General features: G+C 41.6%; 1 protein-coding gene across 4 annotated transcripts in view; it reads right to left on the reverse strand.

The window, feature by feature from the left end:
- The window catches only part of AVL9 (AVL9 cell migration associated), an 88,441-nt gene that overhangs the window by 64,671 nt on the left and 612 nt on the right, over window positions 1-23,158 (reverse strand). The gene's annotated exons all lie outside the window — the stretch shown is intronic.

Genomic DNA, 23,158 nt, shown 5'->3' on the forward strand with positions numbered 1-23,158 from the left:
TAGCCAGGTGTGGTGGCACGCCCCTGTAGTCCCAGCTACTCCGGAGGCTGAGGCAAGAGAATAGCTTGAACCCAGAGGGCGGAGGCTGCAGTGAGCCAAGACTGCACCACTGCATTCCAGCCTGGGAGATGGAGTGAGATTCCATCTCAAAAAAAAAAAAAAAAAAAAAAAAAGAAATTTATAATTCTATTAACATGTATGTTTTTAATGTTTTGGTCCCAGGAACTTTTCTACCCCCAGACCATTTTATCTTACCTGGTTAAAAAAAAAAAAAAAAAAAAAAAAAGTTTGGGTTCCCAGCAGGGAGTTGAGCGAAGGGACTAAGGCTCTTTTGTTAATTTTTATCAATTTTCATCTTAATTGGCCTCAGCATTGCCCCAGGCAATGTCAGCTTTCTCATGATAACCTTTGCCTTCTGATTTTTTTTTCCCCTTAATCTTCCAATCTGGGGCAAATGGTGAATAACCATCCCAAAATTTTTGTGGGTCTAGTCCTTTGGCTCCCTTTTTGCTTTCCTTTTTTTTTTTTTTTTTTTTGGTTAATTACCCCAATGTTTTATTAACCATTTGTAGACCCATGAGGGACAGCAAATTTGATATGGGTTCTGTATTCAAGTCCATTTTCATGCTGCTGATTCATACCTGAGGCTGGGAAGAAAAAAAGGTTTAATCGGACTTACAGTTCCACATGGCTGGGGAGGCCTCAGAATTATGGCAGGAGGCAAAAGGCACTTATTACATGGCGGTGGCAAGAGAAAATAAGGAAGCAGCAAAAGCAGAAACCCCTGATAAACCCATCAGAGCTTGTGAGACTTATTCGCTATCACGAGAATAGCACGGAAAAGACTGGCTGCCATGATTCAATTACCTCCCCCTGGGTCTCTCCCACAACACATGTGAATTCTGGGAGATATAATTCGAGTTGAGATTTGGGTGAGGACACAGCCAAACCATATCATACCCCTGCACCCTCCAAATTTCATGTCCTCCCATTTCAAAACCAATCATACCTTCCCAACAGTCCCCCAAAGTCTTAACTCATTTCAGCATTAACCTAAAAGTCCACAGTCCAAAGTCTCATCTGAGACAAGGCAAGTCTCTTCCGCCTATGGGCCTGTAAAATCAAAAGCAAGCTAGTTACTTCCTAGATACAATGGGGGTACAGGTAGTCGGTAAATACCGCCATTCCAAATGGGAGAAATTGGCCAAAACAATGGGGTTACGGGTCCCACGCAAGTCCAGAATTCAGTGGGGCAGTCAAATGTTAAAGCTCCAAAATGATCTCCTTTGACTCCAGGTCTCAAATCCAGGTCACACTGATGCAAGAGGTGAGTTCCCATGGTCTTGGGTAGCTCTGCCCCTGTGGCTTGGCAGGGTACAGCATCCCTCCTGGCTGCTTTCCCAGGCTGGCATTGAGTGTCTGCAGGTTTTCCAGGCACATGGTGCAAGCTGTCAGTGGATCTACCATTCTGGGGTCTAGAAGACAATGGCCCTCTTCTCACAGCTCTACTAGGCAGTGCCCCAGCAGGGACTCTGGGGCTCCAACCCCACATTTCCCTTCCACACTGCCCTAGCAGAGGTTCTCTATGAGGGCCCTACCCCGTAGCAAACTTTTGCCTGGGCATCCAGACATTTCCATACATCTTCTGAAATCTAGGCAGAGGTTCCCAAACCTCAATTCTTTGACTTCTGTGCACCTGCAGGCTCAACACCATGTGGAAGCTGCCAAAGCTTGTGGCTTCCACCCTCTGAGGCCACAACCCTAGCTGTACATTGGCCCCTTTCAGCCACAGCTGGAGCAGCAGCTGGGACACAGGGCGCCACATCCCTAGGCTGCACACAGCACGGGGACCCTGGACCAGGCCCACAAAACCACTTTTTCCTTCTGGGCCTGTGATGGGAGGGGCTGTGAAGGTCTCTGACATGGCCTGGAGACATCTTCCCCATGGTCTTGGGGACTAACATTAGGCTCCTTGCTACTTACACAAATTTCTGCAGCTGGCTTGAATTTCTCCCCAGAAAGGGTTTTTCTTTTCTATTGCATAGTAATGCTGCAAATTTTCCAAACTTTTACGCTCTGCTTCCCTTATAAAACTAAATGCCTTTAACAGTATCCAAATCACCTCTTGAATGCTTTGCTGCTTAGAAATTTCTTCCGCCAGATACCTAAATCATCTTTCTTAAGTTCGAAGTTCCACAAATCTCTAGGGCAGGGGCAAAATGCCACCAGTCTCTTCTAAAACATAACAAAAGTCACCTTTATTCCAGTTCCCAACAAGTTCCTCATCTCAATCTGAGACCACCTCAGCCTGGACCTTACTGTCCATATCGTTATCAGTATTTTGGGCAAAGCCATTCAACAAGTCTCTAGGAAGTTCCAAACTTTCCCACATTTTCCTGTCTTCTTCTGAGTCCTCCAAACTGTTCCAACCTCTGCCTGTTACCCAGTTCCAAAGTCGCTGCCACATTTTCAAGTATATTTTCAGCAGTGCCCCACTCTACCAGTACCAGTTTACTGTATTAGTCTGTTTTCGTGCTGCTGATAAAGACATACCCGAGACTGGGAAGAAAAAAGTTTTAATTGGACTAAAGTTCCACATGGCTGGGGAGGCCTCAGAATCATGATGGTAGGCTAAAGGCAATTATTACATGTTGGCAGCAAGAGAAAATGAAGAAGGAGCAAAAGTGGAAACCCCTGATAAACCCATCAGAACTCGTGAGACTTATTCACTATCACGAGAATAGCATGGGAAAGACTGGACCCCATGATTCAGTTACCTCCTCCTGGGTCCCTCCCACAATACATGTGAATTCTGGGAGACACAACTCAAGTTGAGATTTGGGTGGGGACACAGACCGATTACCCCAATGTTTTATTAACCATCTGTAAACCCATGAGGGACAGCAAATTTGATAAAGCTTCTCAAACAGTCATATGATTCTGTGGGAGGGGTACCCATGTAAAAGGTACCCCTCTCAGCCCAAAATTTACCATGACCTGGGTTATAGGCATATTCTGTGGGAGAATATCCCAGTCATCATAAAGCTAGTCCTACATGGCTTACATAAGAAGCATATCAACTGCTTCATCTGGGGTGCTCCAGTTGGTGTTTTATAGGAAGAGTTAGGAAGTCTCCTTTTCAGGGCAAACAGACCTTACAACAGACCTTACAGTGGCATTTATCTAGTCTACTAGGCTGGCTGTTCTCTCAGGAATAACCTCCTATGCATTTGGATCACATATACTCATCAGGGATTGTTCAATAGTGAGCTGTGGGTCATGCATCAACACAAACAAGCTCTTTCATTCAGTAGCATTTAAAATAAAAAATTTTGTCCTTACAGTCGTTATTTTTACAATCCATTAGAGATTTCTCAAGAAGCTAATGATACCAATCTATAAAATGGAACTGTTTTACATCATACTCTTTGCTTTTAATAGCTACTTGGTTTAATCCTTCCCCTGCATCAACTATCTTCTTGGTAACCACAGGTCTTAGAGGTACATTTTGTTGCCCTGGCTTAATTTTTCTTTTTATCCATGTATTATTTGTTGAACAACAACAAAACCCCGACAATATGATTACTGAGCGCTCTAACAGTAAGGAGAAACTACGACCAGCTGGATCATAACTTTAACCAAGATGAAACCCCAATTCAGCCACTTACCTAGGAATGGGTCTCAGGCTGAAGACTGCTCTCTACCATTCTAGAAGCAGGAAAACTCAAACTCGCCTTCTCTGTTGGAAGTGAGCTCTAACTCCAGAAAGGAGTTACCTGCCTTCTATTGTCATGGAAGCAGGAAAACTTGCTTTCCTTGTTGGAAGCAAGTAAAACTCTAGAAAAGGAGTTGACAGCAAAATACACTTTGATCTCAACCAAATTTGGGGAGATCGGATTCTCTGGAGGGAGGAGGGCTCCCAGGCCTCAGCCAATTGTCCTATCGGTTTCAACCATACAGACAGCTAAAAGCTGGTACTAAATATCAATAGATTTGTCAAACGTTGAGGCCGCCTATACTCAGAGTCTCTTCTACTGGCCGCCAATTTGTAAACCGAAAAGTATTTGAGACAAGTCTGAATCAATTTAGAAAGTTTATTTTGCAAAGGTTAAAGACGTACCTGTGACACAGTCTTAGAAGGTCCTGAGGACACAGGCCCAAGGTGGTTGGGCTCCAGCTTGCTTTTATACATTTTAGGGAGACATAATACATTGTGGGGAAAAGAGAGATCAGATTGTTACTGTGTCTATGTAGAAAAAAGGAAGACATAAGAAACTCCATTTTGATCCGCACTAAGAAAAATTGTTCTGCTTTGAGATGCTGTTAATCTGTAACTCTTGTCCCAACCCTGTGCTCACAAAAACGTGCTGTATTCTTCATGCGCGTCCGTGTGAAGAGACCACCAAACCGGCTTTGTGTGAGCAATAAAGCTTTTAATCACCTGGGTGCAGGGGGGGCTGAGTCCAAAAAGAGAGTCAGCGAAGGGAGATAGGGGTGGGTCCGTTTTATAAGATTTGGGTAGGTAAAGGAAAATTACAGTCAAAGGGGGTTTGTTCGCTGGCGGGCAGGAGTGGGGGTCACAAGGTGCTCAGTGGGGGAGCTTTTTGAGCCAGGATGAGCCAGGAAAAGGACTTTCACAAGGTAATGTCATCACTTAAGGCAAGGACCAGCCATTTTCACTTCTTTTGTGGTGGAATGTCATCGGTTAAGGCAAGGACCGGCCATTTACACTTCTTTTGTGGTAGAATGTCATTACACTTCTTTTGTGGTAGAATGTCATCAGTTAAGGCGGGACAGGGCACTTTCACTTCTTTTGTGATTCTTCAGTTACTTCGGGCCATCTAGGCATATAGGTGCAAGTCACAGGGGATGCGATGGCTTGGCTTGAGCTCAGAGGCCTGACAGTATTGACTCAAGGTTTAAGGAATTTAGTTAGGGCTGTGCAGGATGTGCTTTGTTAAAAATGTGTTTGCAGGCAGTATGCTTTGTGAAAGTCATCGCCATTCTCCATTCTCTATTAACCAGAGACATAATGCACTGTGGAAGGCCGCAGGGACCCCTGCCCAAGAAAGCCTGGGTATTGTCCAGGTTTCTCCCCACTAAGACAGCCTAAGATATGGCCTCCTGGGAAGGGAAAGACCTTACAGCCCCTCAGCCCGACACCTGTAAAGGGTCAGTGCTGAGGAGGATTAGTGAAAGAGGAAGACCTCTATGCAGTTGAGATAAGAGGAAGGCATTTGTTTCCTGCATGTCTCTGGGAATGGAATGACTTGGTGTAAAACCGAGCATACATTCTATTCTGAGATAGGAGAAAATTGCCTTATGGCTGGAGGCAAGACATCATGGTGGCAATACTGCTCTGTTACTTTTTACTGCACTGAGATGTTTATGTAAAGTTAAATATAAAACTAGGCTACGTGCACATCCAGGCACAACACCTTTCCTTATTTATGACACAGATTCCTTTGCTCACATGTTTTTCTGCTGACCCTCTCCCCAATGTCACCCTATAGTTATGCCACATTCCCCTCACCAAGATAGTAAAGATAGTGATCAATAAATACTGAGGGAACTCAGAGACCAGCGCCGGTGCAGGTCCTGACTTGCTGAGCACAGGTCCCCTGGGCCCACTTTTCGTCCTCTCTACTTTGTCTCCGTGTCTTACTTCTTTTCTCACTCTTTTGTCTCCACCTTGCGAGAAATACCCACAGGTATAGAGGGGCAGGCCCCCTTCAATACATCCATCAGTACATTAAGATTTACATTGGTTTGATCTGGAAGGTTGGGACAACTCAAAGAAAGAGGCTTCCAAGTCATAGGTACACTTAAACATATTCTGATTGGCAACTGGTTGAAAGAGTTTTTACCTATAGAAAAGAATGTCTGGGTGAAGACAAGGAGTTGTGGAGGTTTTATCATGCAGATGAAGCCTCCAAGTATCAGGCTTTAGAGAGAATAGACTGTAAATGTTTCTTAAGGTCTGTGTTGATAGTAATGCTGGAAGGGTATAATGAAGCAAGTCCAACCGCCACCTGGCTTCAAGGCCTGAACCAGTCTTTTTTGGTTAAATTTTAGGGTGCCCTGGCCAAGGAGGGAATCCATTGGGATGGTTGCAGGGGTGCCTTTGAATTTTGTTTTTGGTTTACAAAGCCAATACTATGACACCAGGTTTTTGAGAAAAGAAAAGCTTTTCATTGCAGGTTACTCAACAAGGAGACAGGAGTCCAGCTCAAATCTGTCTCCCTGTGCTGGCTTTAAGGCAGTACTTTTATTAGAAAAGGTTAGGGGGCTGATTCTGGGATTAGCAAGTGGTTGGTAGAAGGAAAGGGAACATCTGCAAAGTCCCTCAGGCATGCACAGTTATCTCTCCATGCCTCCTCATGGATCCCATACACAAATTCAGGGGGAGTTAGTATGAAAACAGGGGGAATCAGTATGAAACGTGGTAGAAATTTGCGTTGTGATCAGCGAGTTCATTCTACAAATACTCATTGGCCATATTCGTTTTAACCAATTTTAGCCAATTTCATTCTCTTAGAAGGGAAGGGAGCTTTATTTTAGCAAGTTGTTTCTTATCTGCCATCCTGCAAGCTCGAAGATTTCTGTTACTGCTTTCTTCAGCTCTTTGGGGCACAGTTTCAACGGGCAGAGAGTGTACCAGCTTTGGCCTTATGTTTCTGGTTCCAGTGAACAGAAAGGCATCAAACCAAGGGAACAAAGGAACTAAGAGGTAAGCTACGAAAAGTACAGTTCTGCTCTTAAGCTCCTCCTACAAGATCCTGTCCAGAGATATAGGAGGAGGCGAAGATGCTGGTAAGCACTTTGTGCCATTCTGTGCTCCCTCCCACCAGCCCTCTTTCTGGCCAAGTTCTAGTCCCACCTGTTTTGTGCCTACTGGTAGTTCGTTTTCTGGTCTTTAGTGTCCTCATCGATAAAATGAACGTAACATCTCTAATCATGTGCATTCACACAGTGAGGTACATGATGTGAAAGGGCTTTGAACAATGTAGTAAGGAAAAGAGACTAGGATAACTGACTTTCCATTTTCCCAATTCCTGCTTCAGAACTGCTCTTCTAGGCTCCAAGCCCCTGCCTCTGTTAGCCCCGTGATCAATCTTTGCCTATGGAGGGGCAAAACTACATGGTATACCAAGAACAAGGACCAATAATTACTGGCCCATTTATTTTCTTTGCTACTTCCCATGACCACTCTTAAACTGAGAAACTGGGACCATTTCCCTGATTGGTGGGGCCTCCTCTCTACAACAAAAGGGAGCATGTATGTTTCACAATGGGCATTCCATCAAGAAATGTCCTAAGGAGATAAATGTACATTTCATAATAGGCATTCTGTGATGGAATGTCCTGAGGAGATAAATGCTGGAGTTGGTCTCAGCACATCTCAGTTATTCATTCTGACTCATTTGGACAAGTTACTACAGCACTCATTTGGAAAAATGACCAGAAAGCTACCTCCAATATCTTGGCCTCAACCCTGGCCTCCATTTCTTTCTGTTCCTTCCGGCTCTCGTCTTCCAGCCCTCCTTCCTCCCCTTACTCCTCAAACTTCCTGCCCTCAGCCTCCTCTCCAGGACCGTCCAAGTTTTTCAGTTTTCCAGCCTACCCATTTCCCCCAGCTGACTAATGTCGCCCCTTCCCAGCACCCTACCTCCCAGAACTCCCTGCCCAGCTCTTCCTGTTAATTCCAGAGCGTCCATATGCCACTGCCCTGCTTGTCAGGCACCCCTTTCCAAGTGTCCCCCTATCTTTCCCTCTCGCCCTCCTCATAGCCCCTCTTGCTAGTCCCCTGTACTCTAATCCCAACACCCTAGTACCCCCCTGCATCTGATCCTAGAGAGATGGCTTCCCTCCTACTGGGGCAGTTCAGAGCTGCCAGGACTGTGGACTCCCACAACCAGACCTGATGGCTCACAAATCTCACCCTGGAGAGATGGTTTCCCTCATACTGGGGCAGTTCAGAATTGCCAGGACTGTGGATTCTCCCAATAAGACCTGATGGCTCATGAATCTCACCCTGGAGAGATGGGCTCACTCCTACTGGGGCAGTTCAGATGTGCCAGGACTGTGGACTCCCACAACCAGACCTGATGGCTCACAAATCTCACCCTGGGGAGATGGTTTCCCTCCTACTGGGGCAGTTCAGAATTGCCAGGACTGTGGATTCTCTCAGCCAGACCTGACAGCTCACAAATCTCACCTTGGAGAGATGGCTTTCCTCCTACTGGGGCAGTTCAGAAGTGCCAGGACTGTGGACTCCCACAACCAGACCTGATGGCTCACAAATCTCACCCTGGGGAGATGGTTTCCCTCATACTGGGGCAGTTCAGAATTGCCAGGACTATGGATTCCCCGAAGCCTGATTTGATGGACGTAGAAAATTCAAGATGGTAAACCAACGTTCAGCCTCAGTAAGTTACAAGGACCCCTTTTCCATGACCAGATTCCTTGTATCTTATTACTAACTGTATTTTGCCTTAATCCTCATTTTGTTAACCCTCTTCAGATTCTAAAGATTACCTTTTTCTAGACAGTCTTTTTTTCTTTTTGAGACAGTCTCACTCTGTTGCCCAGGCTGGAGCACAGTGGTGTGATCTTGGTTCACTGCAACTTCCACCTCTCGGTTCAAGTGATTCTCCCACTTCAGCCTCCCGAGTAGCTGGGATTACAGGCGCCCGCCACCACACCTGGCTAATTTTTTGTATTTTTAGTACAGATGGGGTTTCACTATGTTGGCCAGGCTGGTCTCAAACTCCTGACCTCAAGTGATCCGCCCACCTCAGCCTCCCAAAGTGCTGGGATTATAGGTGTGAGCCACCAGCCCGGCCAAGACAATCTGTTCCTTTCGTCTCCTGTCTAGTCAGCCAGGATACACAAGCCTCTACCTTTGGAACTGGCTTCTCAATGGAACTTGGTCTGAAACCACAAAGCAAACTATAGGACTGGTGACAGAGAAAGAGGATAGTGAGGAGTAAAAAGCATTAATCTGCTCTCAAGTAGGGTAAGTTGTGTTGATATGCCCTAGGTTCAAGTCAATGCAAGAAGAGGTGACCCCTGAGAACTCACACACAGGGTACAAGGCCCCTGCTATATAGATACAGGGGACTGAGTTTTGTTTTTTATTGTGTTTTTTTGGGTCTGGTTCCTCCCAGACTTCATTTTTCTTCATCCTAGAATTCCAGAATCTTGCCACGAACTTTCTGACCTTAAGGAAAGTCTCCTGCAAAAAGAGGGAGGGGGCCCTCCAGTGCTCTCATCAAAGCTGAGGGTTGAGCCTCCCTCTCAGTTAGCTGCTTCCATGCCAGAAAGGGAAAGGTAGCAGAGTCTGGAAGGCACAGCATGTCCAGATCCTACCCAGATGAGAGCATCTGATGAACAGATAATATAAAAAGAAGTGCTCTCCTCAAACTGATCCTTAGATTCAATACAATCTCAATCAAAACTCCAAAAGATATTTTTGCAGAACCTGGCAAGCTGATTATAATTTACATGGAAATGTAAAGGGTCAAGAGTAGCCAAGACTCTCCTAAGAAATTCTTCCTTACCAGGTATCAAAACTTATTACAAAAATTATAATAAGATAGTGTAGTACTGGTGCAAGCATAGAAAAATAGACAAATGACACAGAATACAGAAACAAGACACACATATGTGGACACTTTAATACCAAAGTAGCATAACAGAACAGTGGAGATAGGACTGTCTTTATATTCAATAAAGTGGTCTTAAGTCAACTGGATGCCCAAATGAGTAAGTAATGATTTCTACCTCACAATTCATTCAAAAAAATCATTTTCAGGTAGAACATAAGATATAATGTGAAAGGGTAAAAACAATAAATCTTCTAGAATGGCTCTGCCCATGTATGGATACTGAACATTTGAGATGTGCTATTAAGTAAACTTTGCATTGGATTTTAATTACTTAGTAGGAAAAAAAAATGTGAAATATCTCCATTTTTATATTGAAACTTTGAAATAATTTGGAGTGAGTTAAATAACACAATATTAAAATTAGTTTTATCTGATTATTTTGCTCTCTTAATGTGGATACTACAAATTTTAAATTATGTATGCAGCTCACTTAGTACTTTTATTAGACAATATCGATTTAGAAGGTAATATAGAAAAATATCTTCAGGACATCAAATTAGTAAAAATGTCTTAAATGGCATTTAAAAAGCACTAACCACAATGGGAAAGACTAATATAGTTGACCACATTTCAATTATGGTGTTAAAAAAGACACCATTAAGATACTGAAAAGGCAAGCGACAGAGAAAGAAAAGAATTTGCAACACATATAAGTCTTAAAGGGCTTTTTTCAATAATATAAAAAGAACTTCAACAAATAAGGAAAAGACAACCCAATAGAAAAACAGGATAAGATTTGGAGCATATACTTCACAAAAAGAGGATAGCCCAATGACCAGCAGACCTATAAAAAAGTGTCCAGCCTCATCAACAAATCAAAAAATGTAACGTAAAACAATAATGAGATGACACTACATACACCACCAGAATTACTGTAATTAAAAGGATGGACAATGCCCAGTGTTGGCAAGGAGCATGAAGAACACCAGTGATAAAGTTAATTGGTTCCACTGTTTTGGAAAACAATTTGATATCTACTAAAAGCGAAGATAGGTATTCCCTATAATCCATCAATTACAACAAAATGATTTGCACATGTGCACCGAGACATCTTAAAAAAATGCTCATAACATTATTTGTAATAGCCCATGATGAAACAACCGAATGCCTGTCAATAGTTGAATAAATAAATTGTGGTGTATCACCAAAGGGAACACTACACAGTTATGAGAAGAAATGAAACCTCAGGAATATGCAACTGCATAGATGAATTCCACAAGCATAATGCTGAACAAAAGAAGCCGAACACAAAAGCACGCATAATATATGATTATATTTCTATAAATTAAAGAAACAGAGTAATCTATGGTGTTATAAGTGGAGACGGTGGTTAGCATTGAGGAAAAAGAAGAGTAGGAAAGGACACAAGAGTGGCTTCTAGGGTGCTGTCAATATTAGTAATTCCAGACTTGTGAGGTGATTACACACACACGTGATCAATCAGTGTGATCTACATATTGGGAAGGGAAGCACTTTTCTGTGTATGTATGATGTTTCAGACTAAACATTTTCTTTTAAAGAATGTGCCTATCCAGAAGGCCTAACTTTGAAAAGTGAATTCTGACAAGTTGTGATTCTGGGTGGGAGGGACAAGGATATACACAAAAACCCCAGGAGCTTTCCCCTTCTACCTTCCCTTCCCATTTGCCAACTGTAGAGGAACATATAGCTTTACCCTATTATTTATTAATATTGTGAATGGATATTTTCATATATGAAATCAACCTCTGACAAACCCCATTTGGTTATGATGTATTATTCCTTTATATATTACTGGATTTTTTGCAACTATCTAGTTAAGGATTTTTGCATCTATGTTCATGAGGGATATTGATCTTTTTTTTTTCTTATAATAATTTGTCTGGCTTTGGTATTAATGTAATGCTGGCCTCATAAAATAAGTTGAGAAATGTTCCCTCCTCTTCTGTTTTCTGACAGAGTTTGTGAAGGACTGGTATTTTCTTCATTACAGTAGTCCCCCTGACCTGCAGTTTCACTTTCTTCTTTTTTTTAAATAGAGACAGGGTCTATGTTGTCCAGGCTGGTCTTGAACTTGTGGCCTCAGGTAATCCTCCCGTTTGGCCTCCCGAAGTGCTGGGATTACAGGTGTGAGCCACTGCACCTTGCCCAGTTTCATTTTCAATGGCTTCAGTTAGTCATGGTCAACCACATTCTGAAAATTTTAAATGGAAAATTTCAGTAATAAACAATTCATAAGTCTTAAATTGTGTGCCATTCTGAGGAGTATGATGAAATCTTACGCTGTCCCTCTCCATTCCACTTGACTTGTGAATCATCCCATCGTCCAGCTTATCCTCGCTGTACAGGCTACCCTCTCATTAGTCACTGAATAGCCATCTTAGTTATCGGATTGACTGCAGCAGTATCAAGGTGCTTGTGTTTGAGTAATTCTTATTTTACTTAATAATGACCCCAAAGCCCAAGAGTAGTGATACTGGCATACTGTTATAAATATTCTATTTTACTACTAGTTATTTTTATTAATTTCTTATGCCTAATTTCTAAATGCTTAAAAAAAATTTTCAAGTTTAAAAAGTTTAAAATTTAATTAAAAAATTTTTTTGTTAATCTCTTGTGCTAGCTTATAAACTAAACTTTATCATATGTATGTACAGGAAAAAAATTAGAAAAATATATATCTTCATAGAATTACAATAATGAACTGCATGGTGACCCTCATGGATAGTTTTTAAAAATAGTTCATAACAAGCAGAGATTATGTTTAGGGCACACTTTACGGACTTTGAATCTTTGCTATTGCTTACAAAGAGTGAAGAAAACGACTCTACTTAATAGAAATTTATGCTCTCAGTACATAAATATATATATATGAGCATCCAAGAGAGGTCTGGGTTCCTATATTAAGTAGTGGCTTTTATTTCTGTAAGACACCATGTTTGCTTAGAATAGTATGTGGAAAATAGAATATAAAAAAACGGCAGAGCTATTGTTCGAGTTACTCTTTTTTTTCTAAATTACATGCTTGTAAGGCTCAAAATTAAAGAATGCAAGCGGAGAACAACTGTCACTGTATCTCCTAGCTCTGTACTAGTATAAGCAATTTAAAGAAAGAAAATCATATGAATTAAATGGCAATTTTGAAAAGCCTCTTTCAAAAGTACTGAAGAATGTAGGGTTTTGTGATTTGCTACAAAGTAGAAGGGTTTCTTTTTTTTTTTTTTGAGACAGAGTTTTGCTCTTGTTGCCCAGGCTGGAGTATAGTGGTGGGATCTCTGCTCACTGCAACCCCCGCCTTCCGGTTTCAAGTGATTCTTCTGCCTGAGCCTCCCAAGTAGCTGGGATTACAGACGCCTGCTACACGCCCAGCTAATTTTGGTATTTTTAGTAGAGATGGGGTTTCACCATGTTGGCCAGGCTGGTCTCGAACTCCTGACCTCGTGATCTGCCCGCCTCGGCCTCCCAATGTGCTGGGATTACAGGCGTGAGCCACCATGCCCGGCCAAAGGGTTTATTTTCCAAAACTTTTAAATTAGATTTGATATATATTACAAAGTATAAAATAAAAAGATCAGGCTGGGTGCAGTGGTTCACACCTGTAATCCCAGCACTTTGGGAGGCCAAGGTGGGCAGATCACTTGAGATCAGGAGTTCGAGACCAGCCTGGCCAACATGGTGAAACCCTGTTCCTACTAAAAATACAAAAATTAGCTGGGCATGGTGGCATACTCTTGTAATCCCAGCTACATGGGAGGCTAAGGCGGAACAATCGCTTGTACCCAGGAGGCGGAGGTTGCAGTGCGGTGAGATCATGCCACCGCACTCCAGCCTGGGTGACAGAGTGAGACTCCGTCTCAAAAAAAATAAATAAAATAAAATAAAATAAAAAATCTTAGTGTACAGAGTTCATAGGTTTTGAGGATCCACACATTCATGGGCAAATATCTCATCAATGCACAGATTTTTCACCAACCCAGAAAGTTCCTCCGTTCAGATTGCTATCATTAAATATTACTTCTGCCTGTCCTGGAATGTCCTGGGCACGTTTCTGAATGTAGCCTCTGATGACAGGTATTCAGCAAATGTTTGCTAATTTCATCTTAGAATCATAGAGTGGAAATAATCTTAGCAGTCATCTACTTTAAAACTCTCATTTTATAGATGAAGAAACTGAAGTCCATAAACATTAGGCAACCTGCCCCAGCTTACACACCTAATGACAATTAGGTCCAAACTTACATCTTGATTCTCATATGGTAAAAGAGATGAGAGAATTTACCAGAGCTGTAAATATAAAAAAAAAGAAATATTGTATATAAAGATCCTCTGCTAGAGGACAAGACGATTTGTACAAAACATAAGGTGTAAAAGAGATAAGAGAGAATTTATCAGAGCTGTAAGTATAAAAAAAAGAAATATTGTATATAAAGATCCTCTGCTAGAGGATAAGACAACTATTTGTACAAAACATAAGGTGGAATGATAAAGACTGGTTTTCTGAATGAGATGATATAAATGGAATATTATCTCCAGGTTCTTGAAAATATATATAAAGATGTCATCAAAGCTACAAAAACCATTTTTCTTACAGGAAAAAAACTAGAAATTTCCCAACAAATGATCAAAGCAATTGATTTATTTAATTAACTCGATGTATTTAATTGAAATGTTAATAAACTTTACCCTGGCAATCTTTTATACATCAATTCATGTTTAACATTTCAATTTTCTTCATTTCAATATTGAAATTTCATGGGACAATAAAGATATTATAATTTCTGGGAGTGCATCACACCCACCAAAGGGAGCCTAACATATTCCTAATATCGTCAGTGAAGGCCATGGGGCAGACATGGGTTTCATTAAGAATCTTGCAAAGGCCAGGTGTGGTGGCTTATGCCTGTAATCCTAGCACTTTGGGAGGCTGAGGCAGGCAGATCATCTGAGCTCAGGAGTTCAAGACCTGCCTGGCCAACAGGGTGAAACCCTGTCTCTACTAAAAACATAAAACATAGCCGGGTATGGTGGTGCACACCTGTAATCCCAGCTACTTGGGAGGCTGAGGCAGGAGAATTGCTTGTACCCAGGAGGTGGAGGATGCAGTGAACGAAGATCATTTTACTGCACTCCAGCCTGGGTGGCAGAGTGAGACTCTGTCTCAAAAACAACAAAAAACAGAACCTTGTAGCCATGTGCACATATATGAACACTCAGCATACCCTGTGACAACGAGCACAGTGGTGTGACGAAAGGCACAAGTGCAGAGGGCCATATTTCAAATCTAGTGTTGTTTTTTTTTTTTTTTTTCCTTGAGATGGAGTCTTGCTCTGTCACCCAGGCTGGAGTGCAATGGCAAGATCTCGGCTCACTGCAACCTCTGCCTCCCAGGTTCAAGCGATTCTCCTGCCTCAGCCTCCTGAGTAGCTGGGACTACAGGCACGTGCCACCACACCTGGCAAATCTGTGTGTGTGTGTATATATATGTGTGTGTATATATATATATATATATCTTTTAGTAGAGATGGGGGTTTCACCTTGTTGGCCAGGCTGGGCTCGAACTCCTGGCCTCAAGTGATCCACCTGCCTCAGCCTCCCAAAATGCTGGGATTTAACAGTTGTGAGCCACCGCACCTGGCCCATATTTGAAATCTAAATGAACACCCAGAGTTTATTCAGAAGTCACACTTCTGACAACTTAATTACCTACAAAACTGCCAAGAACCAGAAACAAATGAAAAAAACATCTACCAGCAAAACCAGCTATTATAAAGCTCTTGACAGTATACCAAGAAGGCTTTAGGTTTCCTTTCAAAACCCATGACTGAGTCATTTTATTTCACAAAACAGATTCAGTAGACGTGGTCTCCCAATCAATGGAAAAAAGCATCAAATAAAGGGAAGCTGAAAACACCACCATCCCTATGGATAGTACTGACATTGGGAAATAATTACTAACATCTCTGTCATCTCTCTGTCTGGCTGGCTAGGGCCCAACGAAGTCAGAGCCATGTGCAAATCACTCTATGTTAAACAGAGAATGCCACAGTATGAGTGACATTTGCTCTGAAGAGAGTCACCCAGAGTAACTTAAATTGTGTTCAGTAAGTTGTTTCAAAATCCATTTTAATACAAACTTCACGAAAAAAATGGCTACAATGAAGTCTCTATACTTAGGAGAAAAGGTGCAAAAAGCCACAAGGATGTTCTTTGCAGCGCTATTCAAAATAGTGAAAAATTAGAATGCCACCTAAGTATCTAAAAAGGAAATCAGTTAAATAAATAACAGGATTTCTACAAAATACTATTTAGCAATTTTAAAACATAATTCGACTATTTACTAATATAGAAAAATATTAATGGTATATTTCACATGAAAAAGGTAGGCCATGAAACATGATTCTGGTTTGATATCTTTTCTTTCTTTCTTTTTTTTTTTTTTTACTCTGTCACTCAGGCTGGAGTGCAGTGGTGCCATCTCGGTTCACTGCAGCTTTGACCTGCTGGGCTCAAGTGATACTCCTGCTTCACTTTCTTGTGACCAGTCCACTCACACCAGCCTCCCAAGTAGCTGGGACTACAGGCATGCACCACCAAACCTGGCTAATTTTTTTTACTTTTTGGCAAAGATGAGGTCTCCCTATGTTGCCCAGGCTGGTCTCAAACTCCTGGGCTCAAGCGATTTTCCGATCTTGGCCTCCCAAAGTGCTGGGATTACAGGCATGAGCCACTGTGCCTGGCCAATACATATATTTTTTTTTATCATAAATGTTATTTTCAAAAATACTGAAATATGATTTAAAAACTGCCAAAAATAACAGCTTAGATAATATCCTCTAAAAATATCTTAGGGAGAACCTGAGTTCTTAATCCATATAAAATAGGAGCAGTCTTAAAATTAAGTAGGTAAGTAGGCTCTTCTCCCTATGTGTCTGCATCTTCCTGTTGTCCATCCCTAGTAGATTAGGGCCCTTCTGCAGTCTTCCCTTCAGCAAAAATCTACATTCAGCAAAGGATCTGAATCATACCAATGGCATGAAGCAGATGATTACTCATGGTGTATAAGTATTTTACTAGGGATCGAAGGCTTAAGCCAAAGAAAGAAATTAGGCACATTCTTCCTAGCTGGTAGGACCCATAAGAGAACGAAGGAATCTTCCTGATATTTCTAAGTTCTAGTACACAAGTTGACACCCACTCCGCTTAGCCACAATGCCAAGGCCTGAATGAAAACTATCCCATTGTTCTGTCAATGCTGCAGCCCTGCTAAATCAGAGATTTTCATAATTTCAGCATATACAAAAAGCATGGCCAAAATCAGGAAAAACCGTCTACCAAAATATTAAAGTTGAAGAAATAAAAGTGCAGTGAAGGGCCAGAAAATGCAATCTTGTTTTAGAACAAAGTTTCTGTAAAACTAGCAGCTAAAAAGAATCTTAAAAGGTTATTCTTCCCTAACTGCTAACCCTTCAGTTTTCTTCTTTCTTGTTCCAAAGAACTACTTATGGCAACAAGAATCAAACAAACCCTCCCAAATGTTTCATTATTGTCACCACAGGATTTCATTAATAGCAGGTGCCAAAAAAGGCTTGTCAGTGAGTCATCTGTCACCAAAACCTGAATCACTCAGGGCTTGAGTATAGTTGTAGCACTCCAACATAAACGATCCCCCTAATATTAACCCATTTCTAAATTTGCAATGCAACATTCTGCTACCCCATGAAGACTTTCTTGTGACCAGTCCACTCACACCAACGGGAAAATATGCCAGTCTCTTCACTGCTGCTGGTTGCTTTATTCACTGGTGGAACTAGTGTTAAGATTAGTTCTAGCTCTTTTATACTTCTGCTTTTTAGACATATAGACCAATGGGACAGAACAGAGGTCTCAGAAATAACACCACACATCTACAGCCATCTGCTCTTTGACAAACCTGACAAAAATAAGCAATTGGGAAAGAATTCCCTATTTAATAACTGGTGCTGGGAAAATAGGCAAGCCATATGTAGAAAACTGAAACTAGACCCCTTCCTTACACCTTATACAAAAATTAACAGAGGATGGATTAAATACTTAAACTAAGACCTAAAACCATAAAAACCCTAGAAGAAAACCTAGGCAATACCATTCAGGATACAGGCATGGCAAAGACTTCATAACTAAAACACCAAAAGCAATTGCAACAAAAGACAAAATTGACAAATGGGATCTAATTAAACTAAAGAGCTTCTGCACAGCCAAAGAAACTAGCATTAGAGTGAACAGGCAACCTATGGAATAGGAGAAAATTTCTGCAATCTACCCATCTGACAAAGGTCTAATATCCAGACTCTACAAGGAACTTAAACAAATTTACAAGAAAAAAAACAACCCCATCAAAAAGTGGGTGAAGGATATGAACAGACACTTCTCAAAAGAAGGTATCTATGCGGCCAATAAACATGAAAAAAAGCTCATCATCACTGCTCATTAGAGAAATGCAAATCAAAACCATGAGATACCATCTCATGTCAGTTAGAATGGTGATCATTAAAATGTCAGGATACAACAGATGCTGGAGAGGATGTGGAGAAACAGGAACGCTTTTACACCGTTGATGGAAGTGTAAATTAGTTCAATCATTGTGGAAGACAGTGTGGCCATTCCTCAAGGATCTAGAACCAGAAATACCATTTGACCCAGCAACCCCACTACTGGGTATATACCCAAAGGATTACACATCATTCTACTGTAAAGACACACACACACACATATGTTTACTGCAGCACTATTCACAATAGCAAAGACTTGGAACCAACCCAAATGCCCATCAATGATAGACTGGATAAAGAAAACATGGTACACCAATGAGATACCATCTCACACCAGTTAGAATGGTGATCATTAAAAAGTCAGGAAACAACTGGTGCTGGAGAGGATGTGGAGAAATAGGAACACTTTTACACTGTTGGTGGGACTGTAAACTAGTTCAACCATTGTGGAAGTCAGTGTGGCGATTCCTCAGGGATCTAGAACTAGAAATACCATTTGACCCAGCCATCCCATTACTGGGTATATACCCAAAGGATTATAAATCATGCTGCTATAAAGACACATGCACACGTATGTTTATTGCAGCACTATTCACAATAGCAAAGACTTGGAACCAACCCAAATGTCCAACAATGATAGAATGGATTAAGAAAATGTGGCACATATACACCATGGAATACTATGCAGCCATAAAAAATGACGAGTTCATGTCCTTTGTAGGGACATGGATGAAACTGGAAACCATCATTCTCAGTAAACCATGGCAAGGACAAAAAACCAAACACGGCATGTTCTCATTCACAGGTGGGAATTGAACAATGAGAACACATGGACACAGGAAGGGGAACATCACATTCCGGGGACTGTTGTGGGGTGGGGGGAGGGATAGCATTGGGAGATATACCTAATGCTAAATGACGAGTTGATGGGTGCAGCACACCAGCATGGCACATGTATACATATGTAACAAACCTGCACATTGTGCACATGTACCCTAAAACTTACAGTATAATAATTAAAAAAAAAAAAAAAGAAAAGAAAACGTGGTACATACACACCATGGAATACTATGCAGCCATGAAAAAGAATGAGTTCATGTCCTTTGCAGAGACATGGATGAAGCTGGAAACCATCATTCTCAGCAAACTAACACAGGAACCGAAAACCAAACACTGCATGTTCTCACTCATAAGTGGGAGTTGAACAATGAGAACACATGGACACAGGGAGGGGAACATCACAGACCACTGCCTGTTGGGGGATGGGAGGCAAGGGGAGGGAGAGCATTAGGACAAATACCTAATGCATACGAGGCTTAAAATCTAGATGACTGGTTGATGGATGCAGCAAACCACCATGGCACATGTATACCTATATAACAAACCTGAATGTTCTGCACATGTATCCCAGAACTTAAAGTGTAATTTTTTAAAAAAAAAATCATTATTCTGCTTTTTTTTGTATTAGAAATACAGTTTGGTAAATCCAGTTTACTTAAGACTTAAAACCGCTAGCTATGTATACTATACAAACCAATAAACTATCAGAAAAGTGGTCAAAAATTAAGTAATTATTTCAACTTTTTATGACATCACTTTGGAAAATAACCTATTCTCTTTTAACTTGAGTAGTTAAAAAAGTTCTAACCTGTTTATGAAAAAAAAAAGAGTTAATGTGATATATATTTGATGCTACTTAGCAAAAAATTATGGTAGTCCAACAAGTATAGTTTATATATTGGAACAAACAAAACTCTGGAATACACAATCTATAACAAGCCAATTTACTACAGAGAAGGTATCCATAAATTATTTCATGCCAAAGGGTCTAATGTCAGATAAATTTTTGTTTTGTTTTGTTTGAGACAGGGTCTCACTGTCGCCCAGGCTGGAGTGCAGTAGGCAGATCTTGGCTCACTGTAACCTCTGCCGCCCAGACTCAAGCAAATCTCCAGCCTCAGTCTCCTGAGTAGCTAGGATTACAGGCACACGCCACTGTGTCCAGCTAATGTTTATATTTTTAGTAGAGACGGGGTTCCGCCATATTGCCCAGGCTGGTCTCGAACTCCTGAGCTCAAGTGATCCACCTCACTTGAGCCTCCCAAAGTGTTGGGATTACAGGCATGAGCCACCGCGCCCGGCCACACTTATTATCCCTTGTTAAATGTTAAATTATCCCTTGCTAATTATTATCCCTTGTTAAATATTAAATTTTAAACAATTCAGTAAAAAGTTGAAACGAGTAAATATTTTGAAACAACTTTAAATGTCATGGTAGAACTCAAAAAATCACTTAAAATGTTCTAAATGTTAAGTATATCAGTAACTAGAAAAATGACATCTAGAAGCCAACACGCTATCTACAGAGGAATTTACTTCCACAAGTTACCCAAATAAAAGTGGAAAAAAAAAAAAGATCAAGTGATAAAGTTAATAGATGTTCATTTAAATTCAAATGAAGGAATTTTTCATTTAAAATACATCTGGCCTGATGCCTGTAATCCCAGTACTTTGGGAGGCCAAGGCGGGCAGATCACTTGAGGTCAGGAGTTCTAGACCAGCCTGACCAACAGGATGAAACCCCGTCTCTACCAAAAATATAAAAAATTAGCCAGATATGGTGGTGCATGCCTGCAATCCCAGTTACTTGGGAGGCTGAGGCAGGAGAATCACTTGAACCCAGGAGGTGAAAGTTGCAGTGAGCGGAGATCGCGCCACTGCACTGAACTCCAGCCTGGGTGACAGAACGAAACTCCGTCTCAAAAAAAAAAAAAAAAAAAAAAAAAAAATTAAAATACATCTGAGGACTTCAAAGGTGGAAAAGTGCAAGAAACAAGATGAACTAAAGATGAACTAACATTTTCCACAAGCCTAGTTTTGGGTCTTCAACACAGCAGTACTAGAAGATGGCTTTTACTTTGAGGTCCATGTCAAATGACAAAGTTATCATGCTTAACCAAGCGGACCGCTGAAAGGCATCACTTTTAAAACAAAGGTTTACTTCAGTCACTTCTATTTAAAAGTTACAAATTACAACCAAGTATAGGAATTTTCCCTATGCACGATCTCCGCGCACAGAAAGAACTAATGGTCATGGCCGGGCGCGGTGGCTGACACCTGTAATCCCAGCACTTTGGGAGGCCGAGGCCGGCGGATCACGAGGTCAGGAGATCGAGACCATCCTGGCTAACATTGTGAAACCCCGTCTCCGCTAAAAATACAAAAAATTAGCCGGGCGCGCTGGCGGGCGCCTGTAGTCCCAGCTACTCGGGAGGCTGAGGCAGGAGAATGGCGTGAACCCAGGAGGCGGAGCTTGTAGTGAGCCGAGTGCCACTGCACGCCAGCCTGGGTGACAGAGTGAGACTCCGTCTCAAAAAAAGAAGGAAATAATGGTCAACATGACCCACGGCGATTTTGAATACTTGGAAGAGCAGTCTAAGTACCCTCACACAAGTTAAAACCATGTTAAGTCAGAGTCACAACTCAATGAGCCACGCACCTTTAATTTACACCTGGAGTAAAATAGTAAAGTGGAGAATGAGGTAGCTGATTAATCTATCCTGGGGCAAATCTTACATACGTTAATTAAAGCCTCTGAAAACACCTGATGTACAGGTTATAAAGAACAGATTCTGGACCAGTCATTCTAAGACTTATGCACGTAACACACACTTTCCAAAACTTTTTTTTTTCGCTCTTGTTGCCCAGGGTGGAGTGCAGTGGCGTGATCTCGGCTCACAGCAACCTCTGCCTCCCGGGTTCAAGCGATTCTCGTGCCTCAGCCTCCCAAGTAGCTGGGATTACAGGCATGTGCCACCACGTGTGGCTAATTTTTTATTTTTAGTAGAGGCGGGGTTTCACCATGTTGTCCAGGCTGGTTTCGAACTCCTCACCTCAGGTGATCCACCCGCCTCGGCCTCCCAAAGTGCTGGGATTATTTTGAGACAGGGTCTTGCTCTCTCATTCAGGCTGGAGTGCAGTGGTGGGATCAAGGGTCACTGTAGCCTCAGCCTCCTGGGCTCAAGCGATATTCCCACCTTAGCCTCCCGAGTAGCTGGGACTACAAGTGCGCTATCACATGCAACTAATTTTTTAATTTTTTTGTGGAGACAGTGTTTCCCTTTGTTATCCAGGCTGGTCTCAAACTCCTGGGCTCAAGTGATCCTTTCATATCAGTCTCTAAAAGTGCTGGCATTACAGGTGTGAGGATATATTTCAAAATTACGCACAAACACAATTTTTTTCACTCCCATCACTTTTCTGTTATTCCCTAGAGAACTTAATTTTTACCAATAAGTCTTCTAAAATGTTACATTTCCTGTGGAATGCAAGAAACTAAATGCTTCATTAGCTAGTGGTGGCAATTACTATTTTTAGTACTTCAAAAAAGCATTTCAATTTACTGTTCACTAGCACATTATGACATCATTCCCTTCCAGTGTTTGCTTGCTCATTAAATAATCCTGTTTCTATTTTGTTCTCTTGCCTTCAATACATAGATTGCAAATATTCCATTTCAGATGCTGCATTAAAGATTCAGTGAGGCTGCTGAAAAACGCCTTTATATTTGAACGGTTTGGTCAGGAATACACTTTCTCTTATTGCGGTTGATCTGGAGAGATTAATCTCTCACCAAAAGGCAAAATCTGGAGAAGATGAAATAGCAAAACTAAGGACCAATGGGAAGGGGGAGGCAAGGTCAATCGACAACCGTACCTAACAGGACTGATTCCAAGGCTTCCATCAGATAAACAAAGGAAGGTGATTTTTCTACGGAGGCTGCATGTGCTGCAAGCTACCTGAAGCATTAGTATGCAAGCCCACTGAGCCTATTACCTTGAAAGCAGAGTCCAAGCACTGAATTTTTCTAGACTCCCATTATAGGTGGACACCCAGAAAGCCAGTGGAGACAATGATGGACGGGGAAGAGTGGGGCCGGTCTTCGATTCTTTCCTCCCACTCCACCAAAGCAGAAGTTAA

The sequence above is a fragment of the Nomascus leucogenys genome, chromosome 17 (genome assembly GCF_006542625.1).
Source record: "Nomascus leucogenys isolate Asia chromosome 17, Asia_NLE_v1, whole genome shotgun sequence".
NCBI classification, from domain to species: domain Eukaryota; kingdom Metazoa; phylum Chordata; class Mammalia; order Primates; family Hylobatidae; genus Nomascus; species Nomascus leucogenys.